Source organism: Nerophis ophidion, linkage group LG11, assembly GCF_033978795.1.
Source record: "Nerophis ophidion isolate RoL-2023_Sa linkage group LG11, RoL_Noph_v1.0, whole genome shotgun sequence".
Taxonomy (NCBI): domain Eukaryota; kingdom Metazoa; phylum Chordata; class Actinopteri; order Syngnathiformes; family Syngnathidae; genus Nerophis; species Nerophis ophidion.
The window spans coordinates 59,362,370-59,389,777 of record NC_084621.1 but is presented as its reverse complement, the minus strand read 5'-3'; the positions used below and the strand labels follow the sequence as shown (position 1 = coordinate 59,389,777).

At 40.6% G+C, this 27,408-nt stretch overlaps 1 long non-coding RNA gene across 1 annotated transcript in view; it reads left to right on the top strand.

The window, feature by feature from the left end:
• Nucleotides 1-796: 796 nt before the first annotated feature.
• LOC133561453 (uncharacterized) overlaps nucleotides 797-27,408 on the top strand; it is a 113,511-nt gene continuing 86,899 nt past the window's right edge. Inside the window, exon 1 of the long non-coding RNA XR_009808702.1 lies at nucleotides 797-883. This is a non-coding gene — a long non-coding RNA (uncharacterized LOC133561453). The remainder of the gene's footprint in view (nucleotides 884-27,408) is intronic.

Below are 27,408 nucleotides of genomic sequence, written 5' to 3'. Positions count from 1 at the left end.
CCCTGTAGAAGTTACACCCAAAAGGCTCTGTGTGTTATTATCTGCCATTAATAGATGCAGCCCCAGGAAGACAAAATCAGCTATTGATAATTGCAAGGAGTCCACGGCGGCTCCTGTATCGATCGGCTTGTCCTCCTCCTCCCCTGCTACTGAGAGATAAGGAGACACACTCTTTAGAGCAATATCATTTCTTTTTGGACCTATCTGCTTGCTACAGACTTATGATGAATAGCCAGACTGGCTCAGCTCCTTTATCACCAAAGTTAGCCCCCCCCCCCCCCCCCCCATTCCCCCTGCCGCCCTTGATGTAATATTGATTCTTTATAACACAAAAATCAAACTGTCCACTTGACCATCATCATCATCAATATGGCCACAAAAGGCGGATGGAGGGAAGATCATTTCATTCTTAAAGAGTGTTGCCTCACGCACGCGCACCGGAGGCTGCAGGGGGATGCAGCTGTGGTGGATTGCAGGTTTTTTTTTTTTTTTTTTTAAAGATTATTTAATTTTTAAATGTAGGCTCAGGTGCAACCATGTTTGTGATAATATAATCGCTTCATTGGTATGAACTTTAAAGTCATTGTAGCCTGAACAGGTGAGGTGGGGGGAGAGAGAGTGAGAGTTGGGGAGGAACGTGTAATCACGCAAACAAAAATATTTATTTATTTTTTTTAATCCATTTTAACACTCTTTAGGAAGCGTAGTGATGTTGGTTAAAAAAAAAAAAAAAAAAAAAAAGGGTCTACTTTGCACCGACTCACTTCTTCTGAAACTCTTCCCGCTTTGGCGCGAGCATGAGTGCGCGCGCGGTCTCTCCTCCACACTGCGGATACACGCGCCGACTTCTGGGACCACAACCGCGATTAAAAGACCGCGAAAGGTAAATGATAAATTATTATTATTATTATTTTTTTTTTGTAAAAAGGCTGTAGACGTGGACGCTGGTGTGTGTGTGTGTGCGTGCGTGTGCGTGTATTAGGCATCTTTGCGCAACCAGTGCCGGCCAGGACAAACACGCGCTCACACACGCACACGCAAACATGCACACGCACACACGGTAATACAGCAGCCTATGGCAGCTTGTGACATAATAATGCTGAGTCATGCACCAATCAGAGAGCAGAGTCTGTTTCTGGAGTGTAATATTTGAGCTCCTTGTTGTCATATGATGATTATGTAATGGAATTGTGTATGATGCTCGCAATTACTTAGATCAGGGGTGTCAAACTCATTTTAAATAGGGGGTGGGTTGTTTGCAAATGGAGAAAAACCTACTCCCAAGTGGGCGGATTGGGAAAATTACGGCACCATAACTTAAAAATAAAGACAACTTCAGGTGGTTTTGTGTGATTAAAAATAGAACAAGCAAAAGCTGAAATTCAATCAATCAATCAATCAATCAATCAATCAATCAATGTTTACTTGTACAAATTATAATTATTTTGTTGTTTTTTTACACTTACATGTTGCGGTTAATCCATCCATCCATCCGTCTTCTTCCGCTTAACCGAGGAAGCCCAGACTTCCCTCCCCCCAGCCACTTCGTCTAGCTCTTCCCGGGTGATCCCGAGGCGTTCCCAGGCCAGCCGGGAGACATAGTCTTCCCCACGTGTCCTGGGTCTTCCCCGTGGCCTCCTACCGGTTGGACGTGCCCTAAACACCTCCCTAGGGAGGCGTTCGGATGGCATCCTGACCAGATGCCAAAGCCACCTCATCTGGCTCCTCTCGATGTGGAGGAGCAGCGGCTTTACGTTGAGCTCCTCCCGGATGGCAGAGCTTCTCACCCTATCTCTAAGGGAGAGCCCCACCACCTGGTGGAGGAAACTCATTTCGGCCGCTTGTACCCGTGATCTTATCCTTTCGGTCATGACCCAGAGCTCATGACCATAGGTGAGGATGGGAACGTAGATCGACCGGTAAATTGAGAGCTTTGCCTTCCGGCTCAGCTCCTTCTTCACCACAACAAATCGGTACAACGTCCGCATTACTGAAGACGCCGCACCGATCCGCCTGTCGATCTCACAATCCACTCTTCCCCCACTCGTGAACAGACTCCTAGTTACTTGAACTCCTCCACTTGGGGCAGGGTCTCCTCCCCAACCCGGAGATGGCATTCCACCCTTTTCCGGGCGAGAACCATGGACTCGAACTTGGAGGTGCTGATTCTCATTCCGGTCGCTTCACGCTCGGCTGCGAACCGATCCAGTGAGAGCTGAAGATCCCGGCCAGATGAAGCCATCAGGACCACGTCATGTGGAAAAAGCAGAGACCTAGTCCCGCGGCCACCAAACCGGAACCCCTCAACGCCTTGACTGCGCCTAGAAATTCTGTCCATAAAAGTCATGAACAGAATCGGTGACAAAGGACAGCCTTGGCGGAGTCCAACCCTCACTGGAAACGTGTCCGACTTACTGCCGGCAATGCGGACCAAACTCAGACACTGATCATACAGGGAGTGGACCGCCACAATAAGACAGTCCGATACCCCATACTCTCTGAGCACTCCCCACAGGACTTCCCGAGGGACACGGTCGAATGCCTTTTCCAAGTCCACAAAGCACATGTAGACTGGTTGGGCAAACTCCCATGCACCCTCAAGAACCCTGTCATTCTTAAGGGTGTTGCGGTTAATAATATTCATATTTTCTGAATAAATTATGTTATAATGTTCATCAGTCAACTCCATCCATCCACCCATTTCAGCTATAATCGGGCTTCATCACAGGGCCAAAACAAATAGACAGACAACATTCACATTCACATTCACAAACTAAGCCAATTTAGTGTTGCCAATCAACCTATCCCCAGGTGCATGTCTTTGAAGGTGGGAGGAAGCCGGAGTACCCGGAGGGAACCCACGCAGTCACGGGGAGGACATGCAAACTCCACACAGAAAGATCCCGAGCCTGGGATTGAACCCAGGACTACACAGGACCTTCGAATTGTGAGGCAGACACACTAACCACATCAGTCAACTCCTTGGTGTTAATAAAAACATTAACACCAATGAGTCCTCTGTCAACTCCATCCATCCATTTCCTACCACTTATTCCCTTTGGGGTCGCGGGGGGCGCTGGTGCCTATCTCAGCTACAATCGGGCGGAAGGCGGCGTACACCATGGACAAGTCGCCACCTCATCGCAGGGCCAACACAAATAGACAGACAACGTTCACACTCACATTCACACACTAGGGCCAATTTAGTGTTGCCAATCAACCTATCCCCAGGTGCATGTCTTTGGAGGTGGGAGGAAGCCGGAGTACCCGGAGGGAACCCACGCAGTCACGGGGAGAACATGCAAACTCCACACAGAAAGATCCCGAGCCTGGGATTGAACCCAGGACTACTCAGGACCTTCGAATTGTGAGGCAGACGCACTAATTGTATCAGTCAACTCAATTGTGTTAATAAAAACATTAACAACAATTAGTCATCAGTCAACTCATTGGTGTTAATTTTCAATCTATCAAGACAAAAAAATATATCAAAATCAAATTACAGGATGATATTTATGTAGTTTGATCATTCTCCTCAACTGATGTGCTAACATCGCGTGGTTTATTTTGTACATATGTAGCAGTATCTACAGAGTAAATAATTGCCATTGCGACATCTACTGGACACATTTACAACAGCTGTTTCTTTCATTCAAAAGTTTCATTTTATTTCTTATACTTAGCAAACTCATCCCGCGGGCCGCATAAAACCTGTTTGCGGGCCAGATCCGGCCCTCGAGCCATACGTTTGAGACAGCTGATTTAGATGGTATCTAATTGAAAAACATTTGTATGCTCGTACAATTGTTAAAACCATCCATCCATTTTCTACCGCTTATTCCCTTTCGGGGTCGCGGGGGGCGCTGGCGCCTATCTCAGCTACAATCGGGCGGAAGGCGGGGTACACCCTGGACAAGTCGCCACCTCATCGCAGTTGTTAAAACCTTTAGCATATCTGTATGTGGAATTAAATTATGTAATTGCTTAACCCAGGGAAGTCCAACGTATGGCCCGAGGGCCAGATCAGGCCCGCGAACAGGTTTTGTCAGGCCCGCGTGATGCGTTTGCTAAGTGTAAAAATGTACCTGAAATTTTTAAATGAGACAGCTGCTCTAATTGTGTCCAGTGGTTGTGGCAATAGCAATTATTTGTATCTTTGTAGATGATGCTACATATGTACAAAATAAACCACATGATGTTAGTATATCTGTCGAGGAAAATGATCAAATTACATAAACAGCATACTGTAATTTGACTTGTAATATACTTTTTTTATGGGCATCAAGATGACACAGGGGTTAGTGCATTTGCCTCACAATATGAAGGTCGTGAGTTCAATCCCGGGCTCAGGATCTTTCTGTGTGGAGTTTGCATGTTCTCCCCGTGACTGCGTGGGTTCCCTCCGGGTGCTCCGGCTTCCTCCCACCACCAAAGACATGCACCTAGGGATAGGTTGATTGGCAACACTAAATGTGTCATGATCCGCTGCTCGGATCATGTCTTATTCTGGTTCTGGTTCTGTTTTATATCACATCTTGTTAGCGTTTGTCTTCCGTAGTTCCTGGTGGCACTTCCTGTTTTTTTCTGTTGTCATAACTACGCATTTGTGTCACCTGCCTTTTGTTGTTGGCGCGCACCTGCCTCCTAATTACTCTCAGTATTTAAGCCTGCCTTTTTCGTTTACTCGATCTCGCATTTTAGTTTCTGTTCCATGCAACAGGTGACGACGCTGATTCCCGATTGTGGTAGAAGTCTATTTTTGTACTTCTTAGCTTCGATGCTATTCCTTTGTTTATTCCCTAGCTCACATGCTAGCGCCTTTAGTTCCTTCTAGCTCCAAAGCTAGTTCTGTTTGTTTTGTCTTTAGTGCCTTGTGCAAGTGTTTCTGTTCTTAGTTTGTTTTGTTAGTGTAAATAAATCTTCATTTCCTACCTTTACGCTGTGTCCATATCCGACTGCATCCTTGAGAGAACAAACCTGCACCACGATGCCAGCTAAGCGTCACAAAATTGGCCCTTCTGTGTGAATGTGAGTGTGAATGTTGTCTGTCTGTGTTGGCCTTGCAACAAGGAGGCAACTTGTCCAGGGTGTACACCGCCTTCCACCTGAATGCAGCTGAGATAGGCTCCTACACCCCCTGTAACCCCAAAAGGGACAAGCAGTAGAAAATGGATGGATGGATCATTTTTTTTATCTTGATAGATTGAAAATTAACACCAATGAGTTGACTGATAAACATTATCACATAATTCTTTCAGAAAATGTAAACAACGAAAAATAAAGAGAGAATATTATTAACCGCAACATGAAAGTTTAAAAGAAAAACAACAACAAAATTATGATTTGTACAATTTCAAAATGTGCTTGTTCTATTTTTAAACAAAGAAACCAATCTGAAGTTGTCTTTATTTTTAAGTTATCGTGCCGTGATATTACCAGTCCGGCTCACTTGGGAGCAGATTTTTCTCCATGTGGCCCTTGAGCTAAAATTAGTTTGACAGCCCTGGATTAACCAAAGAACTCAATCAAATCACCAATATGATTGATTCAGTTTAAGAGACTGTTCAAACTACAAGTGTTCACAAAGGACACAGAACAAGAATTACGATGAATAACTTGAACCCTTTTTTTTTTAATTTTTTTTTTTTTAATTGAGACAAATATTATTTATGTATCTAATATCTTTTTGCTTACTATGGTATATTATTTATTTATTTGTTCACGGTTCTGTTACAGAGAACAAGGAAATTGGATAAAATTGCTATGGTGTAAAAAGGGGTAGGATTAAATAAACTCTGCTTCTTCCCACTGCTTTTCGGACATGCTGCAATGAAACAACTGGAAATATGTGATGAATTACAAACTGAACTGAACTGAATTTATAATGTATATGTAAGGATATTGGGGAAGCTAAAGCTCCAGTACATATATTTTTGGTTTATGAGTTTTCTATCTCTATCTCTTATAAATATGTATGAATTACTCTTAACTTTTACAGTCAGTTTTTCTGAGAAATCACACTTTATCTATCATTTATCACTGTTTATAGGTTCCGAATCCACCATACACTTCCACAAAATCGGAAATATTAATCCAATATTTCCATAGTATAAAAAAAATGTGTTTTATGACCTCCTAAATACACTTTTTAATACTTTGACGGCCCTCTAGACACAAAATAAGAGCCACATAGTCAACTTTACACACGTTTACTCCACTTTAGTAATACTGTCTAAGCCAATATACCCACAATACTGAACAGTGCACTCTGAATGGTTTGGTTTCCTTTAGTGGCAAATAGTACTATAGAAGAGATGTTTTTAGTAATTTTTCTATTTATATTCTTGAAAATGCTCAATTCAGGCCAAAAATATGCGTAGAATGTGCTTTTAAAAAAGATGTGACAAAATGAAACCGCATACTTCGAGGCGTGATGTGGCAAGAGATGATTGCAGTGTGTGGTTTTTTTTTTAAGTGACCTATGGGGCAATTGTTATTGACCCCAATTAATTCTGCTTGGCAAAAGTGGAATTTATGTTGTATACTGTATGTGTGTGCCAAATTGATAGACATAGGTGCATATTAATATATTTGAATATATTTGAAAAGTTAATATATTTCAATAACTTCATTTAAAAAATGAAAACAAACTATTCTATTGATTACACACACAGTGAACTAATTCAACCTAATGTATTTATATTTGGATGATTGTACAATTCAGTATGTCATAATAAAATTGTAAAGTTAAATATCATACAAAGTTTTTTGCCATGAAAATAATTTTAGGAAAAAAAATAATTGAAATGAATTAAGCTCCAATAAATTAAATAGCTCATAAGCATGCTAGTAACGCATACTCAATAGGTCAGCCCGTCAAACATTACTCAGATCTAAATCATTCATTCTCTGAAGAGAAAGGCTTATTTTAGCAGTACTTCCTACGCTGTGCAGGGGGCAACAGTTTGCGTCACAATAAAACAGCCTCGGCAGTAGAAGAAGATGACTGGCATAGGCAATAAATAAACATGGCGCTATTGTCGACTCTAAAAAACAAAATCAGATTAAAAGCATCTGGACTATAACATATGCATTCACTATAAATGCAATGGGGGAAGTTTATGTGTTTACTTTGTAACAAAGTACCGTATTTTCCAGTTATAAGCCGCTACCTTTCCCAACGCTTTGCACTCTGCGGCTGATATACCGATGCAGCAAATTTATGGATTTTTTTTTCGCTGACAGCAATAATGTATCGTATTTAACAAATAGTTTTCATATAACATTGACAAAAACACTAAAACAGTGTCTTATTGTTTGAAAATTCGCTTCCTGTTTTATGCCGTGACCCAGAATCGTTTTTGTCTCAAAACTACTCTTCATTTGTCATTCCAAGCAACGTTTGTAAGTTTTACAACTTAACTAAAACAATTCATACTTACTAAACTGTCACATGTGTGATGTCTGAAGGAGTGTTTTCATGCATATTTGTATGTGCTATCGTAATGTAATCAAGCTAGCGTTGCAAGCATGCTAACACGTTTACAAGTGTCTGTGTTACTAATTTTAACTTACAATGGCATTCGTTTTGTATTGTTTTTGTTTCGTAAATTCACCAAAACTTCACTGTGGATTTGAGTCTATTCAGCTGATTGGAGAGCTAGCTTCCGCATCCATGGCGATGACTTGTGCTTTGTTTGATCAGTCGTTTTTCTGCGGTGCTTGGAAACAATAAAGGTATGCAAATAAACATTTACAAAATATTTTGTACTAGTACAGTATATATCTGCTGCCTGTTGTCCAATGCGGCTTATATAATAATAATTTGGTAGGTGCGGCTTGAATACCGGTGCTCTCTATAGCCGGGAAAATACTGTAAACACTGTTTTTAAAAAAATATAATTGCGGAGGCACATTCAGATGCAATCATTGCCCACCCTGATTATTGACTGGTCAAGCAGTTCCGGATTTTCAAATTTGAACTCATACAAGTACAAGAGTCAGGACTTAAATGGCTTGTTGCAGTACAGGTAATAGGATTTTTAACACTGAAAGTATGTATTGTAATTCCCCTCTGAATTTCCACGCTGTAAGCAATACAACTGAGAGTCAGGAAGTGTTTTTTGCATCTGTAGTCGGTAATAATAAGATACAATCAGTCACGAAAGGGGAAGTATTCACACCGTCAGAAGAGCTCCAAACACTTCTTTATGCGATGCAGGGCACCTCAGTGTGCATTAATGCCACCGTGAAAGGCATGGTGTGGAAGTGTGTGGAACAACTCCTCAAGCATAAAGCCCAGCCTTTGATGAGCAGTAGTGTTTAGAAGACAGAGTCTAGAGACACTCCTTCGCCTCCCCGATTAAATAAGTAAACCGGTGATCTCCAAATTACAACCCGGGGGACATGTTTGTATGTTTTTAGGGAATTTAATATTACAGTTTAAACATTTACATTGCCATCATAATGAAAAAAATACTTGGGGAATGACTGTCCCCTCTTTCCAAAAAGTGGAAGATGGTTTTTCAAAGGTATTATCATACTTTCGAGTCTTTTACTAAAACTGGTCACCATTTGGTGAATCCTAATTTATACAAACATTGTAAATAGAGACATCCTGATTGCGATCAAGGGTCGATATGTCCCTTTTTTAACTGATTGGATGATGAGCTGTCAATCCAAGCTGATCTTTACCATGACTGTGTCCCAGTTGTGTTTACATGGCTAATGATTGTAGTCATGTGAAATATTCCTGTCAAAAAGGTGGGTGTGGGTCTTACCGGAACACCGGTTCAAATTTTCTAAGATACTAATTCTCACCACCATGCCAGAAAATAAACTAAGTTTCTTCCAAGTAGCATTATCACTGTAGGACTAAAGGAAAATCAATGGCTAAGCATGGTACATGCTCTCACACATACTTACCAAGCAGGACAACACAAGAAGCTAATCGCTAAAGCTTCAATGTAAAATAGGGGTTTTGGTCCAGATGTTGGTTACTATCGATACCTAGTATAGTATCAGTATAAACAATACTAAAAACATTAGACAGATAATTTTTTTCTTCACACTCATATCATTAAAACATAATTTTTTGTTCGTTTTTGTTGTTGTTTACAAACTCAAGGATTAAGTCTCTGGGTAAAGGAAGATTTAGAGGGCAAACCCCAAATGATTTAAAAGTGAGTCAATCGTAGTTTTTGCCTTTGTTTGGTTTTTGTGCACGAGGCACTTTCCATCCATCCATTTTCTACCGCTCATTCCCTTTTGGGGTGGCGGGGGGCGCTGGCGCCTATCTCAGCTACAATCGGGCAGAAGGCGGGGTACACCCTGGACAAGTCGCCACCTCATCGCAGGGCCAACACAGATAGACAGACAACATTCACACTCACATTCACACACTAAGGCCAATTTTAGTGTTGCCAATCAACCTATCCCCAGTTGCATGTCTTTGGAAGTGGGAGGAAGCCGGAGTACCCGGAGGGAACCCACGCATTCACGGGGAGAACATGCAAACTCCACACAGAAAGATCCCGAGCCTGGATTTGAACCCAGGGCTGCAGGAACTTCGTATTGTGAGGCAGATGCACTAACCCCTCTGCCACCGTGAAGCCCTACGAGGCACTTTATTTTGGTAAATAAATTGTTGGTAACAATCAATACCAAATATTTTATGCATCATTGAATTTACTAACACATTCTAAATGTTCTAACATAAGCTTTGTAAAAATGGGCTATTGAGTTTACTTAAGCTATTTGCTGTAGAATGTCTTTACATCTATAATCCATTGTCAAAGTATCTGATCAGGACTCGAAATCGGATCAAATCGAAGGCCAAAAATGTAGATCGGGACATACCTCATTGTAAATAGTAGATTAATCAGTAATTTTATTCAATGAGGGCAGCACGGTAGGCCCGGTTAGTGCATATGGTTCACAATACAAAGGTCCTGGGTTCAATCCTCGGGCTCGGGGTCTTTCTGAGTGGAGTTTGCATGTTCTCCCCCTTGACTGCGTGAGTTTCCTCTGGGTACTCCGGCTTCTTCCCACCGCCAAAACATGCACCTGGAGATAGGTTGATTGGCAACACTAAATTGGCCCTAGTGTGTGAATGTGAGTGTGAATGTTGTCTGTCTATCTGTGTTGGCCCTGTGATGAGGTGGCTACTTGTCCAAGGTGTACACCTCCTACCGCATTATGCAACTGAGATAGACTCCAGCAACCCTGAAATGGACAAGCAGTAGGAAACGGATGGATGTATACAATGAAATGCATATTTTAGCAAGTCAATGTTTGCACTCGTGTACATTGGGCCCAATGTAGGCTCTATTGGGTTCAGGTCAAGAGACATTTGACTTGGTCACGTCCTCACTTGTCATGTTTGAGGTGTGTTTGGGGTCATTGTTACGTTTCAAGAAATATAGCCCAGTTTCCTAAGGAATTTATCATGCTCAGAAAGTTACAATAGGGCAGCACTCATGCAGCTCCAAATGAACTTGACGCTACCTTCACTATACTTGACTGTACCGTACCGTATCTTGTTATTCACCTGACAGGTATTTAGAGACTAATAAAAAAAAACATTACGGCTATTTAAGCTTTACACAGACTACTCTAAAGTATATCGAAATTTCATTTGTCCCCTTGAGAAGTGGGTGCTGAAATGTGACAGTGGGATTCTGTATGTGGTAAATGTGACAGACTTTGAGATGATTTTTTTCAGAGTAAAAAATGAGTAGATGAGCACCATCATCTCCTACTGTCTCTTCCGTACACAGTAGAAATCGGACAGGAAATAAAACGTGACAGGCGGCCCCCACCTTGAGATGAGCAACATTTGATCTGACTGGTTCAATCAGAGCTAACCGAAATTAATTGAATCAACCTATTTCTTCTGCTACAGTAATTCAATTAGAAGCTGGTGCGTAATTGGACATTAAGTTGGCACTTGAGAGGAAATGACAAAATGCCCACTGGTGCCACCGAAGAACTGAGTGCCAAATTTAGTGTGAAAAGCGGCACACTCAATGTTGCCTGACACTTTGACAAACCCGCTACTTTGCAACAAGGTGATCAGCCTCACTGAATTCTCAAATTCTGTAATGATCTATGAATAAGATGTCACTGTTAGGCAGATTCAAGTCAGTATAAACCCACGGCAGCATTTATCTTTGTTATAGTCCTTCTATGTTTAGAAGGAAAACTCAGTGAAGAGCTCTGGTTAATAGTGGAGAGGAAAGAGTATTGTGACATAAATACAGTGAAACAGAACGTTAAAGTTAAAATACCACTGATAGTCACACACACACTAGGTGTGGTGAAATTTTTGTGTGTTATTGACCCATCCCCTTTTTGCACCCCCTGGGAGGTGAGGGGAGCAGTGAGCAGCAGTGGTGGCTGCGCTCAGGAATCCTTTTGGTGACGTAACCTCCTACTCCAACCCTTGATGCTGAGTGCCAAGTTGGGAGGTAATGGGTCCCATTTTTATAGTCTTTGGTATGACTCGGCCGGGGTTTTAACTCACGACCTACCGAACTCAGGGCGGACACTCTAACCACAGGGCCACTGAGCAAGTAAATAACTAAGGACGTCAATCTGCTGTCACGTAGATACATGAACACTTCTTCAAAATACCGTAAGTATTCAAGTTTAGCTTTAGTTACGTTTTCATTACAATACTATTTTGAAATGCAGAATATAAAAAAAAATCTTTTTTTTTTAGCTCAAAAATCACACTTTTTTAGCTCATTTTTATCACATTTCCCAGCAGGTACAAGACATTAAAATAATAACGTTGAGAACTTGTTGAAGTAGGTTCTGACGTTGAGCAACTCAAACCTAACGTTGGAACAACATGCTTTTTGACAATGTTTAATCAATGTTGGGTTCTGACGTTGATCTGACCATTGAATTTAGTTAATTTCCCAACCAATATTTAACAACCCAAATACAACGTTGAAACAACATGCTTTTTGACGACATTTATTCAATGTCAGGGTGTGACGTTGATTGTACCATTTAAAGTTGGTCATTTCCCAACCGCCAACGTGAATCCAATGTTAAACATCGATGTTGTCTCAATTTACAAATACAACTATTTTTCACCGTTGTTTAGAAGTCCGTTTTGAAAAACATGTATGAATAACCAATGTTGTATCAGTGCTGGGTTCACTCATTTTCTTCACACTTGAGGTACATATTTAAATGATAAATCTAGTGTTAAATCTATATGTGAATTATAAATAGTAAGTCTAAATATAAATATTAAATGTACATATTAAATGTAAATCTGGGCATTGGTTAGCGCTTGTGCCTCTCAGCTAGAAGGTCCTGAGTTCGATTCCCGGGGTGTTTCTGTATGGGTTTTCTCTGGGTACTTCCACCTCCAAAAACATGCACCTGGGGATAGGTTGATTGGAAACACTAAATTGGCCCTAGTGTGTGAATGTGAGTGTGAATGTTGTCTATCTGTGTTGGCCCTGAGATGAGGTGGTGACTTGTCCAGGGTGTACCCCGCCTTCCACCCGATTGTAGCTGAGATAGGCGCCAGCGCCCCCCGCGACCCCAAATGGGAATAAGCGGTAGAAAATGGATGGATGGATATTAAATGTAAATCTGGGCATTGGTTAGCGCTTGTGCCTCTCAGCAAGAAGGTCCTGAGTTCGATTCCCGGGGTGTTTCTGTATGGGTTTTCTCTGGGTACTCCCACCTCCAAAAACATGCACCTGGGGATAGGTTGATTGGAAACACTAAATTGGCCCTAGTGTGTGAATGTGAGTGTGAATGCTGTCTGTCTATCTGTGTTGGCCCTGAGAGGAGTTGGTGACTTGTCCAGGGTGTACCCTGCCTTCTGCCAGAGTATAGGCTCCAGCCCCCACGACCCCCACCCTCAATTAAATAGACATCTAATGTTCACTATGAAACTAAATATAAATGTTAAAGCTTAAATCTAAATTGAGTGTTAAATATAAATGTTCAATCCACATGTTAAATGTAAATGTTGAATATTAAATCTAAACGTTGAATCTAGATCTAAATGTTAAATATATACCGTAATTCCTTCAGTTGCCACTGGGGCGCTAATCAATTTAAAACCTCTTCTCACTCCTGCGCTTACCAAAGGCATGCGGTAAAAGTAAGCATGCACTAATTATTTTAAAACCTCTTCTCACTCCGGCACTTACCAAAGGCATGCAGTAAAAAATTGAGTGTGATGTAAGCTTGGACCTTAAATCCTACTGAATAGCTCTTAATCTTCTTCCCTTTATGCGATTTCAAATTACCGGTATTGAAATCAGCCTCCTCCATTTTGAAAATGATGAATAGGGGAAGTGTCACTCGTGACGTCACGAGTTTGACCAGGCGGTAATACTAAGCATGCGCTAATTATTTTGGGAAGCGAGTTTGACCCGGCAGTAATTCAAGGCAGGCACATACTATATGCCCTGCGGCAATTCAAGGAAATACGGTATGTTAAATGCAAATCTGAATGTTGTTTCTAGTCGTGATTCCTTTCCGTCACCTTAATGTGTACCGATTGGGACACGCACAGCACCAAAGGTTCCGTGCCAAAAATGTTGTATACCAATACGTACAGCTACACTTCTAATGGTCAATTTAGTACACAGTCAACATATTTGTCAATTTGAAGAGGAAGTAGGCTTTTATTATTGTTTTTTATTTAATCCGATGTTCTGTATCAAATATTAAGTTGACCCTCATAAGAAAGGAAAGGTTTTTACGGCTTTAAGGCCTAGGTCATCTGTGACTTTACTGCCATTTCCAAGAACAATGAGCAGAAAAGGGCTAAAGCCGCACTGATGACACTTAATCTCATTGGAATTCCTTGTCGGGTTTGACCTTGGAAAGATATTAGCCACTAGACAAGTGACTGTGTGTGTTCCTATGTGAGGGCGTGTGTGTGTGTATGAGTTGGGGGGTGCGTTTACCTGCAAATATATTTGTTTGGCAAAAACACAGATACAATTGCTCAGTATTAGGCTTACACAGTGGTATGGTTTTGGCACATATGTTAAGATACACTAGTTCTTCAGAGGACCGGACTCGGATATGTGGCCCTGTGTTATGTGTGCCGCACAGTCTGTTCAATAGATGCCTTTGCATTTTTAAACAGCATCAGTTACTTTATACTGTCATTGTTTTTGGCACTGTTTGCCTTCCTTAATCCTGGTAAGTGCATAGCTCACCGACTCACTGACAGTGGAGAGCTCTGTTTCTGTATGTGTGAAGATGTGGGGCATGCATTATCTGTATAGATCCTATATGCACTGCATCTTGACAGAAGGCAATGGAAATCTGAGATAGTGGTGACTGTTAGGTTTGTTGCTCCTACTGCATATTTGCTTCCATTAGTAATGTGAGCGTGTGTGTGTAACAGTGTCAGCAAGCTGGGGAGCAATTGTGTGAGCACACTGTCTTCAGTTGCATCAGTTAGATTTGGGTTTTCATAGATTTGAACAATGCAAACAAGGTGAGGCATGACGTTAAAGGCCTACTGAAACCCACCACCACCGACCACGCAGTCTGATAGTTTATATAGCAATGATAAAGTATATTAACATTGCAACACATGCCATTACGGCCTTTTTAGTTTAGTAAATTGCAATTTTAAATTTCCCAGGAATTTCTTGTTGAAAACGTTGCGTAATGATGACCTGTACGCGTGACGTCACAGACTGTTAGGAAATATTAGCGCTGCACACACACACAGCTAAAAGTTGTCTGCTTTAACCGCATAATTACACAGTATTTTGGACATCTGTGTTGCTGAATCTTTTGCAATATGTTCAATTAATAATGGAGAAGTAAAAGTAGAAAGATGGAGTTGGGAAGCTTTAGCCTTTAGCCACACAAACACACGGTGATTCCTCGTTTAAAATTCCCGGAGGTTAAGCTTTACTATGGATCAGAGCTGTCAAGCGAACATGGATCCCGACCAAATGTCAACCAGCAGTTTTCGGTGAGAAAAGTGTGGTAAAAAGCTGAGCTTGTGCCGTCCATAATGCTGCCGTCGACTTCCATCAGACACTGGCCTCAAGACACCCGTGGATACACTCTTCCGGCTATCAGGTACTATTTAAACTCACTAAAACACTAGCAACACAATAAAAAGATAAGGGATTTCCCAGAATTATCCTTGTAAATGTGTCTAAAAACATCTGAATCGGTCCTAATGCAATTAACTTGATTTTTTATTTTTATTTTTTTCTAGTCCGTCGCTATCAATATCCTCAAATACAAATCTTTCATCCTCGCTCAAATTAATGGGGAAATCGTCGCTTTCTCGGTCCGAATAGCTTTTTTTGTTGGAGGCTCCCATTAAAAACAATGTGAGGATGTGAGGAGCCCTCAACGGGTGACGTCATTGTCTGCGACTTCCGGTAAAGGCAGGGCTTTTCTGTTAGCGACCAAAAGTTGCGAACTTTATCGTCGATGTTCTCTACTAAATCCTTTCAGCAAAAATATGGCAATATTGTGAAATGATCAAGTATGACACATAGAATGGACCTGCTATCCCCGTTTAAATAAGAAAATCTCATTTCAGTAGGCCTTTAAGTAAAGGCTAAGGTCCTCTGGTGAGGCATACAGACCTGGACAAAATTGTTAGTACGCTTTCCTTATAGAATAAAAAAAACACAACGCTCGCTATAGAATAGAATAGATTAGAATAGAATAGAAAGTACTTTATTGATCCCTGGGGGACATTCAGCTGTAGCTATAGTGACATCAAACCAGCACAAATAATAAACCGTATAATAAAAATCAGACATTACTTAAAGGGGAACATTGTCACCAGACCTATGTAAGCGTCAATATATACCTGGATGTTGCAGAAAAAAGACCATATGTTTTTTTAACTGATTTCCGAACTCTAAAAGGGTGAATTTTGCGATTTAAACGCCTTTCAATTGTTTGCCTGTCGGAGCAATGACCTTTCACCCGTGACGTCACAACATGAAGCGACCCGCCATTTTCTCAAACACATTACACACACCAAATAATCAGCTCTGTTATTTTCCGTTTTTTCAACGATTTTCCGGTACCTTGGAGACATCATGCCTCGCCGGTGTGTTGTCGGAGGGTGTAACAACACTAACAGAGACGGTTTCAAGTTGCACCAGTGGTCAAAAGATGCAAAAGTCCCTCGTTTGTTCTGCACACTGTACCGACGACAGAGATGGCAAAAAATGTGTGGATATCCTGCGACACTCAAAGCAGATGCATTTCCAACGATAAAGTCAACGAAATCACAAAGGTGAGTTTTGTTGATGTTATTGACTTATGTGGAGAGTGCTAGTCAGACATATTTGGTCACGGCATGACTGCAAGCTAATCGATGCTAACATGCTATTTAGGCTAGCTGTATGTACATATTACATCATTATGCCTCATCTGTAACTATATTTGCATCCAGCCTTTCCCTCCACCCACATTTAATGTCAAACAAACACATACCAATCATTGGTTAGAAGGCCATCACCGAATTCGTCCGCGCTTCCTCCCGTGCCGCTGTCTGTCGTGATATGGCTCAAAAGCTTGTTTCGTCTTTAATTTTGTTTTCGGTACCTGCCTCCACACTCCAACCATCCGTTGCGCCGCTGAAATCCGAGTCTGAATCCGAGCTACTATGCTATACCTTTCTGTACTATCCGCCATGTTTGTTTCTGGTGGCTTCACGCAGTGACGTCACAGGACAATAGACGGGTGGATATATAGACGGTGTAAATCAGGCACTTTGAAACCGTATTTCGGGATATTGCTTGATGGGTAAAATTTTTACAAAAACTTTGAAAAATAAAATAAGCTACTGGGAACTGATTTTTATTGGTTTTAACCCTTCAGAAATTATGATAATGTTCCCCTTTAAAAAAATAAAAAATCACTAAAAATAAAAACCTTAACAAATTACCATTACCTTAATTTTTTGTTGCACAACCTCCTAAGAAAATCACTGCAATCAAGCATTTTCTGAAACTCTCAATGAAACTTCTGCACCTGTTTGTTAAGCCTGCTGGAGGACTTATGAGGCGGCATAGCTCGGTTGGTAGAGCGGCCGTGCCAGCAACTTGAGGGTTGCAGGTTCGATTCCCGCTTCCGCCATCCTGGTCACTGCTGTTGTGTCCTTGGGCAAGACACTTTACCCACCTGCTCCCAGTGCCACCCACACTGGTTTAAATGTAACTTAGATATTGGGTTTCACGATGTAAAGCGCTTTGAGTCACTAGAGAAAAGCGCTATATAAATATAATTAACATCACTTCACTTCACTACAATTGAGACCTGCAAGATTTCTGACACTGAGCAACGCATTTGCTCCAGAAAGACTTGACAGTAGCAGGATTTTTTTGGCGTTTTGCATAGATTTAAGACACCCTGTGCCAAATGCAGCAAAGCACTGCCTTTCGCTTGTTACAATATTGCCAAAATAATGAAATGTTTATATTTTTACACCATGAATATTTAGTTTGTATACTGTAGAAGTGGGCGTGATCATTGCTACCATGTTTTATCAGCAAGTGAACATATGTTTTTCCTTTTGAAATATCATTAAAAAAACATAAAAACCAAGACAAATAACTTTCTAGAAATCTACTCATTATATGTTTCTGTCTCCGTGGGATTTTTTTCAGTGCTGTCAAGCGATTAAATATAAATTAGTGATTAATAAATTATGATCCGTAATGAATTAATGAATTGCTGGCAGAGGGGTTAGTGCGTCTGCCTCTCAATACGAAGGTCCTGGGTTCGATCCTGTGCTCGGGATCTTTCTGTGTGGAGTTTGCATGTTCCCCCTGTGACTGCATGAGTTCCCTCCGGGTACTCCGGCTTTCTCCCACTTCCAAAGACATGCACCTGGGGATAGGTTGATTGGCAACACTAAATTGGCCCTAGTGTGTGAATGTGAGTGTGAATGTTGTCTGTCTCTATGGCCCTGCGATGAGGTTGCGATTTGTCCAGGGTGTACCCGCCTTCGGCCTGATTGAAGCTGAGATAGGCTCCAGCCCCCCGAAAGAGATAAGCGGTAGATAATGGATGGATGGATGATTGTTTAAAATAAGATAACTTTTGTCAGCATTTTTAGTTGACATTAAAATAAATTAATTAATGTTTATAATAAATTAATCTAATCCTAATTCACCTAAAAATGCTGAGATTAGCTCTTAGAATGAAGTATTTTCATTTGAATTCATTACATTGTAAATATAGATATTGAAACAAAAAAGGCTTTATAAAGTAATTTGATGTTTTTAACAGACTTGAACAGATATTTGGTTTTATTTACGGAAATGTAACATCAGGTCCACCTAAAGTACTGGCATTAATTCAACAAAAACAATTTAAGAACACTTTTCTTTGCAACAAGTATTGAATGTTCAACCTGATGCTTTTCCTCTTCTTCAGATAATATAAAATAAATACTACTGACCCATCAATCACAGTCCTTGCCTTTGTTACCAATAGTGGTTTAAGTGAACATATTTAACAAATACATATTTGTCACAATTAAAATTAAAAATTTTTAAACCGAGTTTACAAAAATGTTGGCTTGGATTGGCTTTCCTGACTGTCAATCACATATGTCTTGTACACAACCATTAAAGGGGAACACTATCACCAGAACTATGTAAGTGTCAATATATACCTTGATGGTGCAAAAAAAAGACCATCTATTTTTGTAACCGATTTCCGATTTCTAAATGGGTGAATTTTGACGAATTAAACGCCTTTCTGTTTATCGCGCTGGAGGCGATGACGTCAGAATGTGACATCGCCGAGGTAATACAGCCGCCATTTTCATTTTCAACACATTACAAACACCGGGTCTCAGCTCTGTTATTTTCCGTTTTTTTGACTATTTTTTGGAACCTTGGAGACATCATGCCTCGACGGTGTGTTGTCGGAGGGTGTAACAACACTAACAGGGAGGGATTCAAGTTGCACTACCGGCCCGAAGATGCGAAAGTGTCTAACGCCAGACCCCCATTGAATGTGCCGGAGTGTCTCCACATTTGACCGGCGATGCTAAGGCAGACATGGCACAGAGATATATGGATAACCTGCAAATGCATTTGCAACGATAGTCAACGAAATCACAAAGGTGAGTTTTGTTGATGTTGACTGCCAGCTAATCGATGCTAACATGCTATGCTAATCGATGCTAACATGCTACACTAATCGATGCTAACATGCTATTTACCGGCGGTGCTAAAGCAGACATGGTACAGAGATGTATGGATAACCTGCAGATGCATTTGCAACTATATTACGTTTCCTTCCACCCACATTTAATGCGAAAAAAACACTTACCAATCGACGGATTTAAGTTGCTCCAGTGTCAAAAGATGCGAAAGTCCTGATCGTTTGGTCCGCACATTTTACCGGCGATGCTAACGCAGCTATTCGGCCATGCTATGGCTATGAATAGCGTCAATAGCTATTCGCTCAATAGCTTCAGTTTCTTCTTCAATATTTTCATCCTCCAACCATCTGTTTCAATACATGCGTAATCTGTTGAATCGCTTAAATCGCTGAAATCTGAGTTTGAATCCGAGCTAATGTCACTATATCTTGCTGTGGTATTCCCATTGTTTGTTTACATTGGCAGCACTGTATGACGTCACAGGGAAATGGCCAGTGTCTTCGCAGAGAGTCGAAAATAAGGCACTTTAAAGCTTTATTTAGGGATATTCCGAGACCGGTAAAATTTTGAAAAAAACTTCAAAAAATACAACAAGCCACTGGGAACTGATTTTTATTGTTTTTAACCCTTTTGAAATTGTGATAATGTTCCCCTTTAATGTACAACATTGTTGTAGTTGATCACACTGTACACTTTATTTAACAACAGAACATAAAGTTATTTAATTACGAGTTTTATTTAGATACTTTTCTATATTTTTTCGATATATGTGTCATAAGTTCCACACATTTATGACATATAAGGGTGATTAAAACATTTTCCTCCACTTAAGTGTTCTGATTTTGAATATATTGTGCACGTAATCATACATGTATTATGTTACTATTGATTTTGAATACAATGTACACATCATTTTACATATAATCTATCACTATATTTATTCACAGATTTGTTATAATGGATTAAAGGCCTACTGAAATGAGATTTTCTTATTTAAACGGGGATAGCAGGTCCATTCTTTGTGTCATACTTGATCATTTCGCGATATTGCCATATTTTTGCTGAAAGGATTTAGTAGAGAACATCGAAGATAAATTTCGCAAATTTTGGTCGCTAATAAAAAAGCCTTGCCTGTACCGGAAGTAGCAGACGATGTGCGCGTGACATCACAGGTTGTAGAGCTCCTCACATCCTCACATTGTTTACAATCATAGCCACCAGCAGCGAGAGCGATTCGGACCGAGAAAGCGACGATTGCCAAATTAATTTGAGCGAGGATGAAAGATTTGTGGATGAGGCAAGTGAGAGTGAAGGACTAGAAAAAAAAAGGCCAGGGCAGTGGGAGCGATTCAGATGTTATTAGACACATTTACTAGGATAATTCTGGAAAATCTCCTATCTGCTTATTGTGTTACTAATGTTTTAGTGAGATTATATGGTACTTGAAAGTCGGAGGGGTGTGGCCACGGGTGTGGTGACCGCCAGTGTCTCCGGTGGGAGGAGGTAATAGTCCGCAGGCTCCGCTCATGTCTACGGTAAGAACCGACTTATTAGCACAATTTTCTCACCGAAACCTGCCGGTTGACATGTGGTCGGGAACCATGTTCGCTTGACCGCTCTGTTCCATAATAAAGTTTCACCTTCGGGAATGTAAACGAGGAAACACCGGCTGTTTGTGTTGCTAAAAGCAGCTGCAATACACCGCTTTCCACCTACATCTTTCTTCTTTGACTTCTCCATTATTAATTGAACAAATTGCAAAAGATTCAGCTACACAGATGTCCAGAATACTGTGTAATTATGCGATCAAAGCAGACTACTTAAAGCTTGGATCGGGCTGGAAGAAAATGTCTGCTACAACCGGTGACGTCACGCGCACGCGTCATCATACACGTCATCATTCCGCCATCATTCCGCGACGTTTTCAACAGGATACCTTGCGGGAAATTTAAAATTTCAATGATCCATAAACTATCAAACTGCGTGGTTGGTAGCAGTGGGTTTCAGTAGGCCTTTAAAGTCAGGGTAATGTCAGTGAAAACCAGAAGTGACGCCATTTCTCCATAGCTCGTCCAATCACACTGATGTTCGTTACTCTAAAAACAAGACAGCATTCAGACTTAATCAAACCATAAACACACTTCTGATGCGTCTTTAAGTTTATTATTAACAGTTTGCACTATTTGTTAATTAACGGTCATCCTATCCTCACTTTTTGCTGATATTATCTTTATGCCACATGTCGGTAGTGTTGTTGCTCTTAGTCAAGCACACGAAAAGAGTGAGAAAAATCGCAGGCATAGAAAGACAGTAACATCAGAGATGAATACAAATTTGATCCACACCATTAAAAAAAAATCCTAAAATACAGATAGTACGTGCTAAACTGTACATGCTAAACTGCATGTGCAAATGATAAAATTGTGTATACTATTAGTGGGTGTGTTGCGTGTGATTTACTAAGTGCACAATTGATAATTGGTGCAGACCGTAATTAGATTTTTGTATGCCTACTCAGTAGCCTATTGGTGAGAGTGTCCGTCCTGAGATCGGTAGGTTGTGAGTTCATACCAAGAACTATAAAAAAAAAAATGGGACCCATTACCTCCCTGCTTGGCACTCAGCAACAAGGTTTGGAATTGGGGGTTAAATCACCAAAAATGATTCCTGGGTGCGGCCACCGCTGCTGCTCACTCCTCCCCTCACCTCCCAGGGGCTGAACTAGGGGATGGGTCAAATGCAGAGGACACATTTCACCACACCTCGTGTGCGTGTGACAATGATTGGTACATTAACTTATCTTATTTTTGCACTCATTTCTCTCCCAATTCATGTTATGATGATGTCCAACCTGTGTGCGATGTTGTTGAACTATTAGCACGCATCTATAATCGGTAACACCTTTTCTGCAATATACTCTAGTGACAACCAAGACAAAAGAAAACAAATTTTTGTCCGCTAATGTGCGCTCTGCAGCGAGGCAGTGGACCAACACAACAGCAACGCATTCATTGCGTTTCGAATAATCCAAACGCAAGACAATGCATATTTTAAGACATTTATTCATAAAGGAGATGTATTACAATATTGAATTTCCTAAATAAAAAAACAACAACGGTACTTTAAAGAAAAAACGCCAGCAGACACCAAAACGCATCAGTTGAATTTGTTTTAATCAGCCCCTTAAGTCATCCAACAGCTATAAAATAATACTTTACTGTTGAATAAATGACATGTTTAATATTTTATATTTCTCACAGTCCAAAAATGTTGACACACACACGTGAGATGAACAATTTGTGTCCGTTGTCTGTTTTTGCAGCGTAATCACCTCCTTTCTAACAGCCGTGTAGGTCATTGTGTCAGTTTGCACGTTCTGTACTTTTCAGACGTACTAAAGACGTAAAATAGCACCCGCAGAACAGTTTCAGCTTTAATAGATCACACCCTGTGTGCTGAATGATTGTATTTGCATTTCCTCCTCCCATTATTGTAAGCGCTCTGATGATCAGCATACTACATTCTGCATATTCATGAAGACAGAAGCTAAATGGATTGCACTCTCTTTTTTGCGCATTTAATACACGCAATCATCTGCGCACAAGTTTAGTATATCAGCTTTGTGTTTGATTTCAAGTTTGCATGTGTTTTAAAGGCCTACTGAAACCCACTACTACCAACCACGCAGTCTGATAGTTTATATATCAATGATGACATCTTAACATTGCAACACATGCCAATACGGCCGGTTTAGTTTACTAAATTACAATTTTAAATTTCCCGCAGAGTTTCTTGTTGAAAACGTCGCGGAAAGATGACGCGTAGAATGACGCGTGTTTGTGACGTCTCGGGTTGTAGCGGACATACAGCATTAGCCCAGCACCACACACGGCTAAAATTCATCTCTTTTCATTGCATAATTACACAGTAATTTGGACATCTGTGTTGCTGAATATTTTGCAATTTGTTCAATTAATAATGGAGACTATAAAGAACAATGCTGTTGGTGGAAAGCGGTGGATTGCAGCTGCCTCTAGCACCGAGACACAACCTGTGTTTCTTTGTTATTTGTGAAGCTTTAACACGGAGCGGTCAAGCGAACATGTTTCTCTACGTCAACCAGCAAGTTTTTGAATGGGAAAATTGTGATATTAAGTCGGCTCTTACCGGAGACTTCAGTGGATTATGCGACTTCCTCCTGCAGCTCAAAAAGGCAGCTGTGATCTTGGCTCCTCCATTGGCTTCTCTGAGAGACATTGGCGTTCACCGCAGCCTTCCGACTTTCAGGTATGACTTTACAATCTCACTAAAACCCTATTATAACAATAAGCAGATAAGGGATCTTCCAGAATTATCCTAGTAAATGTGTCTAATTACATCTGAAATGGTCCCACTGCCGCCGCCTGGAGCCGTCGCGTTTTCTTTTTTTTTTTTTTGTGCTTTACTCTAATTTAATTCATCCACAAATCTTTCATACCCGCGCAAATTAATGGGGAAATTGTTGCTTTCTTGGTCCGAATAACTCTTGGTGCTGGAGGCTCACATTATAAACAATGTGAGGATGTGAGGAGCCCTCACACCGGTGATGTCACGCGCACATCGTTTGTTACACAACGGTATAGCTCGGTTGGTAGAGCGGCCACGCCAGAAACTTGAGGGTTGCAGGTTTGATTCCCGCTTCCGCCATCCTAGTCACTGCCGTTGTGTCCTTGGGCAAGACACTTTACCCACCTGCTCCCAGTGCCACACACACTCGTTTAAATGTAACTTAGATATTGGGTTTTACTATGTAAAGCGCTTTGAGTCACTCGAGAAAAGCGCTATATAAATATAATTCACTTCACTTCACTACTCCCGGTACATGCAAGGCTTTTTTATTAGCGACCAAAAGTTGCGAACTTTATCGTTGATGTTTTCTACTAAATCCTTTCAGCAAAAATATGTCAATCTCGCGAAATGATCAAGTACGACACATAGAATGGACCTGCTATCCCCGTTTAAATAAGAAATTCTCATTTCAGTAGGCCTTTAATACAGGCAAACCGTTTGAGATCACGTCCTTAACACGTCAAATATGACTGAATTAATTAATCCCAATTAACGCGATGATTAGACACCTCTAGTTTTGTTGTGTTTAATTTCAAGTTCGCACGTGTTTTATTACAGGCAAACCTTTTGAGATCACGTCCTTAGCACGTCAAATATGACTGAATTAATTAATCCCAATTAATGCGATGATTGGACACCTCTAGTTTTGTTGTGTTTAATTTCAAGTTTGCACGTGTTTTATTACAGGCTAACCTTTTGAGATCACGCCCTTAACACGTCAAATATGACTGAATTAATGAATCGCAATTAACGCGATGATTGGACACCTCTAGTTTTGTTGTGATATTGTGATCAACTGTATCACACTGTTGGGTATACAGTACTTCACTTGTATTGCATACCCCAACCCTTACAATATACTGTTAGTGTTGCGAAGTCTAATGTTTAAGACCTAGTCAGCTTTAAAGTGATCACTATATAGCTCATTATTCCTGTTTCTTATTTATGGTAACCAGCCAACAAGCTCCATGTTCCTTAAAGAAGAAAGTGACAAGTGTAGACCATTCCAAGTGCCATGGAAATAAAACGCCGATGTTGGTATGAGGCAATTGTGAGTAGTCTCTGATTGCAGGTATCTTTCACTTGCAGCGGCTTCAACTCCGCTTGAACCAACGTCCTGATTACAAATCATCTTATTGATTTGATGAGTGCAAGATGTTTGCTAATAACTGTTCTCATGCCATCTGTTAATCTTTGTTGTGATTAAAGAGGTAATCCCAACACCCATTATTCCCAGTGACAAGGGTGGTATCTTACAAAAGCCTTACCCCTCCCTCACAGGCCAGGCAAGGTTGAAAGGGGGCTCAGAGGGGGATATCAGAGATCTTCCAATGCAATAGAGAAATGTGCTACACCCCACACATAACAAGTGCAATTCAAAAAAGGGAGAGAATTACACCTCTCGCTAAAAATCCATTACGCCGTATAATCACACAAAATGATTTTTCTTAAATATGATAATAAATCACAGGCTGGATCAATAGCCTCTGGACCAACTGCTATGCCCTGATAACGTATCAATCAATATTTAGTATTTAGATTTTAATTAATACCTCAATGGGACTTTCAGCCTGTTAACACTGAGTGAAATATAATCTGTGATAAAAATGGACCGAAATAAAGAAACTGATAAAAGGCAATGTAGTCCTGTTAGCATTCCTCGGTTGTTCCTCATATCTGTCATTGATCAGTCAATAGCTTAGGTGTGATTAAAGACCCTTTCAAAATCAAGCTCACCGTGTGTGTATAGGGGAGGTGTGCGTGTGTCTGTTTACATGGCAACACACTCATCGATCATGTGCGATAGCAATTTGCTACGCTTTTAGAGGCAACTGCTGTAAAAGTTCCATATTGGGCAGTGTAAAAGTAGGCTCTAAGAACAGTTCAAAAATAATCTAAATACAATAATATAATATAATACAAGTACAGTAAATACAAGTGTTATCTTCACTTCAGCAATAATACAATTATAACTCTTTGTAGTGTATGTAGTTTCATTAATAGGGGAACATTATCACAATTTCTGAAGGGTTAAAACCAATAAAAATCAGTTCCCAGTGGCTTACGAAGTTTTTCTCAAAATTTTACCCATCAAGCAATATCCCGAAAAATGGCTTCAAAGTGCCTGATTTTAACCATCTTAATATCCACCCGTCCATTATCCTGTGACGTCACAGCGTGACCACACAGAAACAAACATGGCGGATATCACAGAAAAGTATATCGATATTAGCTCGGATTCAGACTCGGATTTCAGCGGCGTAAGCGATTCAACAGATTATGCATGTATTGAAACGGATGGTTGTAGTGTGGAGGCAGGTAGCGAAAACGAAATTGAAGAAGAAACTGACGCTATTGAACCATATCACGACAGACAGCGGCACGGGAGGAAGCGAGGACGAATTCGGCGATCACCTTTTAACCAACGATTGGTATGTGTTTGTTTGGCATTAAATGTGGGTGGAGGGAAAGGCTGGATGTAAATATAGCTACAAATGAGGCATAATGATGCAATATGTACATACAGCTAGCCTAAATAGCATGTTAGCATCAATTAGCTTGCAGCCATGCCGTGACCAAATATGTCTGATTAACACACTCCACATAAGTCAATAACATCATTAAAACTCACCTTAGTGAGTGGTCAATGGTTCAGTGGTCTATTTTCCAATATTGCAGATTTCTTTGACTTTATCGTTCTAAATGCATCTGCTTTGAGTGTCGCAGGATATCCACACATTCTTGCCATCTCTGTCGTAGCATATCTGTCGTCGGTAAAGTGTGCGGAACAAACAAGGGACTGTCGCATATTTTGGCCACTGGTGAAACTTGAATCCGTCTCTGATCGTGTTGTTACACCCTCCGACAACACACCGACGAGGCATGATGTCTCCAAGGTACGGGAAAACTGTCGAAAAAACGGAAAATAACAGAGCTGATTTGACTTGGTGCGTGTAATGAGATTGAGAAAATGGCGGATCGCTTCATGTTGTGACGTCACCGGTGAAAGGTCATCGCTCCGACAGGCTATCAATTGTAAGCCATTTAAATCGCCAAATTCACCCTTTTAGAGTTCGGAAATCGGTTAAAAAAACATATGGTCTTTTTTCTGCAACATCAAGGTATATATTGACGCTCACATAGGTCCGGTGATAATGTTCCCCTTTAAAGCTGTCAAACAATATTTTTTTGTTTTAAATCAAATTTTTCTCACTTTTCCGTGCACAACTTCAAAAAAGATTCCAACATCTGACACAAATGTCATTGTATTGTCCAAAATTGTTTTAACGTTTTACTTGAATGCATGCCATTTATTTGCTCGAACCTAACTCATCTTTGCACTGACATGTGTATTGACCTGATCATTGACCATATAACAACCCCACCCAATATGGCGCCCAAGGCAATTTTTTTTCTGCCCCCCCCACCCATCGGTGATTTACATATGTTTACATATGTGCATGGATTTACATATATGCATCAAAAAGTGAAGAGTGAATAATGAAAAAAGAAGAAACATTTATGTAAGTAGCGGTGTAACCCTAATAGAAACATGTAGATTACATTTACCGTATACCTGGGTTTCTTAAGCAATTGTTGTTGGGTCGTGAGCGCCCTCTAGGGCTGCCAAAAAAATA